The sequence below is a fragment of the Falco punctatus genome (assembly GCF_963210335.1).
Source record: "Falco punctatus genome assembly, chromosome: 1".
Taxonomy (NCBI): domain Eukaryota; kingdom Metazoa; phylum Chordata; class Aves; order Falconiformes; family Falconidae; genus Falco; species Falco punctatus.
The window spans coordinates 121812686-121819906 of record NC_137580.1 but is presented as its reverse complement, the minus strand read 5'-3'; the positions used below and the strand labels follow the sequence as shown (position 1 = coordinate 121819906).

Genomic DNA, 7221 nt, shown 5'->3' with positions numbered 1-7221 from the left:
CTGGGCACAGTACATACACAATACACAGGTATTGGGAAAAAATCGAGGTTCCCTTTCTCTCATAAGCATTTTACCTTTCCTCTGTCATTAACAGTCTATTGGTATTCCACTTCTGGGTCATATTTTAAGGCACACTGCTCAGCAGTTTCACGCCAAGGTGTGGAGTTCTTCCTGCGTGCTAGGTATCACCCAGGGGACCTCCCTCCATCCTGCCGAGAGGAACCGGGCGTCCAAGAGTCTGGAGCTGTGCCTGACAATTAGGCATTGCACCACTTGGCATTACAATAATTAGGTTCGTTTGCAGATAAGCATTTTAGAGAAACTCAAGGGATATTGCAGACCCTCCATCAATAAAAGAAGAGCTGATAACACCTCTCTTCTTCACAGAATTAGGAAGGTTAAACACAACAGGAGCCACTTCTACAGCGTTAGGGACCACACAAGTACTGTAGTGACCGATCGTCTCTGATAAACATTTAATGGGATGTCCAGAAACTCACCCAGGGATTTTATGTAAAGCACAGCAAGCTTTGACTGAAACCGCCTGCCTCAGAAATGCCTTCAGTCTTGCTATCAAAGGTTTAAGTGACGAGCAGCTCACTGTATCCTGGACACGTTGGAGAGAAGGATAAGGACCGTGAACCCAAAGCTGCAAGTCACTTATACAAAATCATTTTGGTACTTCCTTTTCTTTACCAACAGCATCTCAGGGAGAACCATCCATTATCATTAGCAAGTTTCAGATAAATTGGATAAACACTGGATTTTTTCCTTCTGTCTCATGATTCCCCTAGATTTATGTTCCAGTTTTCATCAACATTCAGCTCACTGCAAAAGAGGATGCTCAAATAGCAGAGTTCCATATTTTAGAGTGAATATTTCCTCACTATCTATGCATATCAGTTATATTAATGTGTATTTTTGTACTTTCATACTGTGTCTTTCTGTAACAGGCCTCGCTGAAGAACGAGTCTATGCTTTTTCCCCCTAAATGGCTTATTATCTAAGATAAACGCTGCCTTTCCCTCCCTTCTTTCTCAGTGTTTCCTGCTGAGATTCTAGATTTTCCTCTTTAGAGTATATTTGCCACATTCTTCAGGATTTGGACGATTACTTGTACTCACAATATTTCAGTTTCTGCAGGTTATACAGTAATTTGATAGTCCTAATACCATTTTTTTCCTCCTCTGTACAATCACCACTGCAAACAGAACACCTATATAGACCCTCAGTGATAAAGAGTTTACACATAACTGCCCAAATGATTCCCCACCAATTATCTATTTTAGAAAGGTTGTATCACGTCCTTACTCTATTTCCTTCCAAAACAGCTCTGTTGCTGCTCCCTTAATATCTCTAATTACTTTTGCTCACATACACTGTAAGTTTAGTCTGGATGAATCAGTTTTTCTAAGACATCAGGGTTTGGTGGGCAGTATCCTGAGCAATGCAGAGCATCCTGACACTCAGAGAGGCTCCAGGGAGCAAGCTAACGTCGCATGGGTGCGCATCAGTCGGGCACATGCCGTGCTGGCTGTGGTCCCTTCTGTGCGTATCAACTCCACCGCTGAGACAGGGCCAGCTTTCGTTCTGGCCTGCTTCAGAAGTGACAGCAAGAAGGATGAAGCTTCAACATTTTTTTTAATAATACTTTCTTTTATGTACTCTAGCAGATGAGAGCTTTCTTTTTCTTTTTTTTTTTTTTTTTTTTTGTTAACTGTATAGGAGAATGACTCTGTATTCAATAGTTTCTATTACTGACAAATGGCAAAGTTCCCATTTCATTTTATTTTGATGTGTGTGTTAAGTCATGACAGGTATCCGTCCTTGCCAACCAGCTCTAGCATGAAAATAAGGAGGCCCAGGAGACCGACGCTATTTCAAATAGTAAATAATAACAATGGAATTTGAAAGAAAAAGATAAACCTATATTTTCTGTTAAAGAAAATGCAGATGGAAGAAAGCATTCTGTCAGGTACAACACAGACTGAATTAGAGTTTGCTAACTGTAAGACCAAATAAACTACTTTCAACTAATAATGAACAAACCCAGAATGCAGTAAATAGAATGAACTTTATGAACTTGATATTACCATTATATTGGCTTCCACAAATCAACTCTGCCTGCTTTTACCCATCCTCAAGTCTGAGAAGATCCTGACTTGTACTACCACATTGTCCCACAGGCACTAACACTGCTGTCCTCCACATACCTGCCATCCCTGACTGGGTTCACAAGGAAAAGATGCTGTTGTCCACTGGTGGTGTTTGCTCTACATCCATCGGGCTCAAACAGCATATGACAGAGGAATAAAACCACCGGTGTTACAGGAGAACAAAATGCAGAGGAAAGCCCTGCTGTTACCTGCCAGCCCAGACAAGCAGAGGCCAGTATTAGACAGTCAGAGACAGCCTGAGGAGAATTCTCTTGAAAGTTTGTGACGCAGTTCAGGGACTATACCTACCTCTGGGATACTTCTGGGCGCTTTTGTAATGGCTACATCTCAGCTCTCTTTTGTTTCCACCAAATGCGAGGAAAACAGTGGGAATATCTAGAAAACAGGCTTAGCAGAGGGACTTGGCCCTTTGATATTGATTCTGGGATGTTCCACTCATCTGGAAATTAGTGTTTTGTGGAGGTTAAATCACATGGCTCCCATTAATCACTGTGGGTGCCATGTATACGGAAAGAGCAAATAAACATACCAATAACATTCACTTAGTCTCTGGAGAGCACAGCGGTATTTCAGCACTCCAACATAATGAAAAGAGCAGTACCCAAACTGCATAGCATAGTACGTAAATATACTTATTGCAGATAAGGAGTTTCTGATTATTTTTGCTAGGGCTATATGTAACACCACTTTAAGTTGGATTAGATGTCTCTTCCTGACAGAAATATCACCAGACAAAAATCAATAAAGCTGTTAAAGAGCCCAACAGATTTATCACCTACATATTACACCTGATATTTTCACATGTCCCACTCTAAAGTGCAAGCTTTTGTCTATTGGCATTTTCCAAATGTGAGAAGTTAAAAAGATTCAAAAGCCAGCATTTCAGGAAAAGGGAGGCTTACTGGTTAAATGAAATTAGACTCACATTACCTGATGTAACAGGAACATGTTCCAAAAATTACTTTTTGACATACTAATTTATGAATTGAACATTCATTTTAAATGACTGTTTTAGTTGTCTGCATGTCTTGAAAAAATAATCAGCTAGGGTCGGGTAGGTTTCTAAATGGATAGTGTGAATTCCCATCTCCAAGACAACTCTTAAATTCAGACCAGAGGAAGAACAGAGTCAACAATAACCTTACCTGCCCCAGAGTAGTACAAGGATAGTAGATGCAGTAAAAAGAAGTGAGTCCCACACTGGCTAACTGGTACCAAGAGCAAACAGGCATTGTAGTGAACACTGCATTTGCACATGAACTCATTTGCTCATGCAAATCTTGAACTTGAATGACCAATAAATAACCACTGGTTTATGAACAGGTAGATTGACAGGCAAATTTCCCTCCTAGTCCCTGAGGTAAGAAAATTGGCCATTATTATGACAGGAGTCACCAAAATTCTGGATGATTGCTGCTTGCTATGGAGAAGCTTTCTACAGGAAGAAGCAGTGAGGGGGGGAAAAAACCAGGGCTGTAGCCTCCAAACATTTGCCTCAGCAGTACAAAGATGCAATGAGAATAAACTCAGTGCATAAGGTCCTTCTTGCACTGAGGTTTAACAGATCAATTCTTTCAGACAGCAAATCCTCCTGGCAAGAACCAGACTAAGAGAGAGCACAGGAAAAACAATTACTCCCTGCTACCCTGTCCTCCCTCCTTGGGCTCTGCACTGCCTGGGGCTGAAAGGTCTGAAGATGGTGAGAGACTATAGTTGTTCTTTCCCAATTATCCCCTTTCAGCTATGCTGGTTTATGTTAAATTGCAAATGCATTTGTGTTTATAAATCTGCTGTATGACCCAGTGCCTAAGCTATTCGCAAACACAGATGTACTCCAGAGCAGCACTTTGCCATAGGCAATCCAACATTCAGTGTTATGCTGACAGCGATGCAGTACTACTGCCCATCCTCCATTCAAAGACCTGCAATAACCAACAATAAACAAACTCATAGCTTCTGGGGGGTTCTCCTAGTACACCACCGGACCAGCCTGCAGAGAAGGCCTGGGCAGTTACCTGATGCATTCCTGCATCTAACAAAAGCAGCAACCAAACTCTACAGAGGCAGTATGACTCAATGAATATAGTGTCATCTCTGCTACTCACCTGCTACAGCACCTTCTCAACACTGTTTTTCATCTTTTTCCACTCTCCCCGTGATATTCAATTTTTTAAAAAAAAGTCTCTAAAGTCCAGGACTGCTTGGTAAGGTGTGCCGGTGCAGTTTAATACAATGGGGGCAATTCCCACTGATTTAAGCATTTAAGAAGCATCATGATAAACCTATAACAAAGCTAGATGAAAACTCTGAAGCCAACAGTTTTTCTATTTCCCCTCTCTATGGCTACATGTTCCAGCTTCTTCCTGGACTTCTCTGACAGGAATTGCACCTCACCATTCAGCACTGCAATGATTTATGGATGTTTATTCTGTAACACATTCAAGTTAAACCCCTGTCACCGACATTTAAGACCACCTTTTCCTTAGTGTCTCCTTCTCTTAATGGATTTTTGTTTGCTTTGTTAAAGAACCAGAAGAAAATAAAAAACTTAAAGCACCGACAACACTTAACTGGTTTATGGGAGATAAGGCAGCTCCTACCAATTAATCATGTGTTTAAATAACCTTCTTCCAGGGCTCAAGACACTTACGAATATCCAGGCCTCACATCACAGAGCTATTATTCTGCACCCACGTGCTGAGAGGTTGAGGTACATCACTAGGGAACCAGCCTGCCAGGTCTCAGAGCAGGGCACGGATGAGGACAGAATCCAGGCCACCATGCTCCTGTTTATAGGGTTTTCCCATAACACCTAGCCTATGGATCATCCCAGACAAGACTAGGTACATGGAGTCCCAGCCTTATCCCAAGATAATGGATTCTTCTCACCTGAGCATTAATATTGCCATAGCAAGTGGTAATACTAAATGCTGTCACAATAATACAAACACTAGAATTAACACCTATCAATCAGAATGCTAATTAAGTGCACTGCACTGAAAACCAGACTCCACTTAAAAATTATTAAAGACTTAGAAAGAGAAGACATACATAGGAATCAGGGGATAGGAAAGGCGGCTTTTCTGCTTTTACAGGTGCAGAAGGAAGACCAGACAGTGTCAGGAACTGAATGCAGGTCCTCCAAGTCCCAGACATTATCTTAATCTATAGGAATATTTTTCCTGAAGGAATTTGTTTTCAGGTGAGCTTCTAGCAATCCTGTCCATCTTACTTCATTCTAAGCCCTATGGTACATTGATTTATGCATGTCTACTCCAAGAGCTTTCTTTCCTTAAAGAATTCTATTAAGCTCAGTATGCAGGATGAAGGTGTCATAAGCATTAGCCAGACTAGGGGAAAGAAAAAGAAAAAAATAAAAGGTTAAAAGTAATAAAGCATAGAGTGAAATTAATAAGGGGGGGGGGGGGGGGGGAATCAGGCTTAAATGAAGTTAAAATACACAGTCCTCTCATCTGCAGAATTTAATTTAATTTAATTTATACTCCTAATGATCACATATTCCTTCCTTATTGGATTTCCTCTATTTAATGGATATTGATGTTGTCCCAAATGTAATTGCCCTATACTGGCACCAACACGATGAAGCTCAGCTTCAGTAGTTTTCCAAAAACAACTTCCTATTATCATCTTTCCAGTTTCAATAATGCAGTCCTCCCCATAATACAATATGGATGACTTCTCATTTGTATGCACAGCTTCTATATTGCAGAACCAGTCCAGGATCACATCCAAATGTCTTACGGGCTTTTTATAGCTACAGTACATTTGATTTACAGCTACTCCAGCAAACTGTTATACTCATTACCATTGTAAGTCCAGGCATTTATATCCTTTTTGCTTTTCATGTTTGTTGTATTATTGCAACTTTAAGAGGCTCTAGTGATAGATCACTGACAAAAATCAGACTCATCTTATATTTTTTAGCTTATAATTATCTCATTTTGAGGACAAAGAGTATTTCCTGGACACAGTACGGCCAAAGCACTATTTTTAGTATTGATAGCAAAATTTATGCAAGACACTCCTTTTTACTACAAAAACAAAACAAAACATGAATAATTTGAGTGATTGGGTAACAGTTCCTCAAACACTTAATACTATGGCATTTTGGTATTCCAAAGTAAATTTCAGAAACTTGAACTGCACTTTAATTGCACTGATGTTTATCTTAGATTTATAGGAACATCTGTATCCACAAGGGAAATTATTTTGTTAATTAGAAGACAAGCATGCTTTTGTTTGATTAGCTGACAGGGTCAAGGATTAGAAAGTAACATATCCTGACATGAAGAGATTTGAATAACAAAACACCCAAGCAAATCCATGAAACACCTTTGCACACCTATACAGACTCAATTTTTAATTAGCACACTTTAACTTCATTCTTACATCAAGGAATTGCAGCTACTTTAATTTGTAATTATGCTTGTCAAGAAGCCAAGAAAGGAAACTGTAGAACAGATAACCCAATAGGATCGTTAGCCGATCTATTTGAATGCCAAAATGTTCTAGTAAAAGTTTTCTAGGTGGTAAAACCAGAGATGCTTAAAATAAAAAGTTCTCAAAGAAAGCTTCCCCCCCCCCCCCCCCCCCCCCTTGACTCAGTCTTCAGGAGAGTCATAGATCTAGTCAATACTCAGGAAGATCATGAACTCCAAGTCACCAGAAACGGCACGCATACAGGATTTTAAAATGATTTTGGAGGATCATCTTCACTCCATTGTGATTACAAGACAATGGCCCCAAATTAAGGCCTGATGTATGCTTAAGAAGGTTTTCCATATATTGTTCCCTTTTATCTTCAAGTGTAAGTAATACTATTCTTATATACAAACTGATTACATATTCAAAGCTGCTACAATGGTTAGCAGTTAACCAATCCCTCTCGCAGATTTTCATTTGGCTTCAATTCATAGGCAGAATCCATGACTAGGAACAAGATACACACTTCAAGGTTATTTTCAGAGCCCTCATAATTTCACCTCAGATTTTGATCAAAAATTACCTCCTTTTTTTCAGAAGA

The 7221-nt window shown here is 39.9% G+C and overlaps 1 protein-coding gene across 1 annotated transcript in view; it reads right to left on the bottom strand.

Moving 5' to 3' along the window:
- The window catches only part of TOM1L1 (target of myb1 like 1 membrane trafficking protein), a 323891-nt gene that overhangs the window by 194910 nt on the left and 121760 nt on the right, over positions 1–7221 (bottom strand). The gene's annotated exons all lie outside the window — the stretch shown is intronic.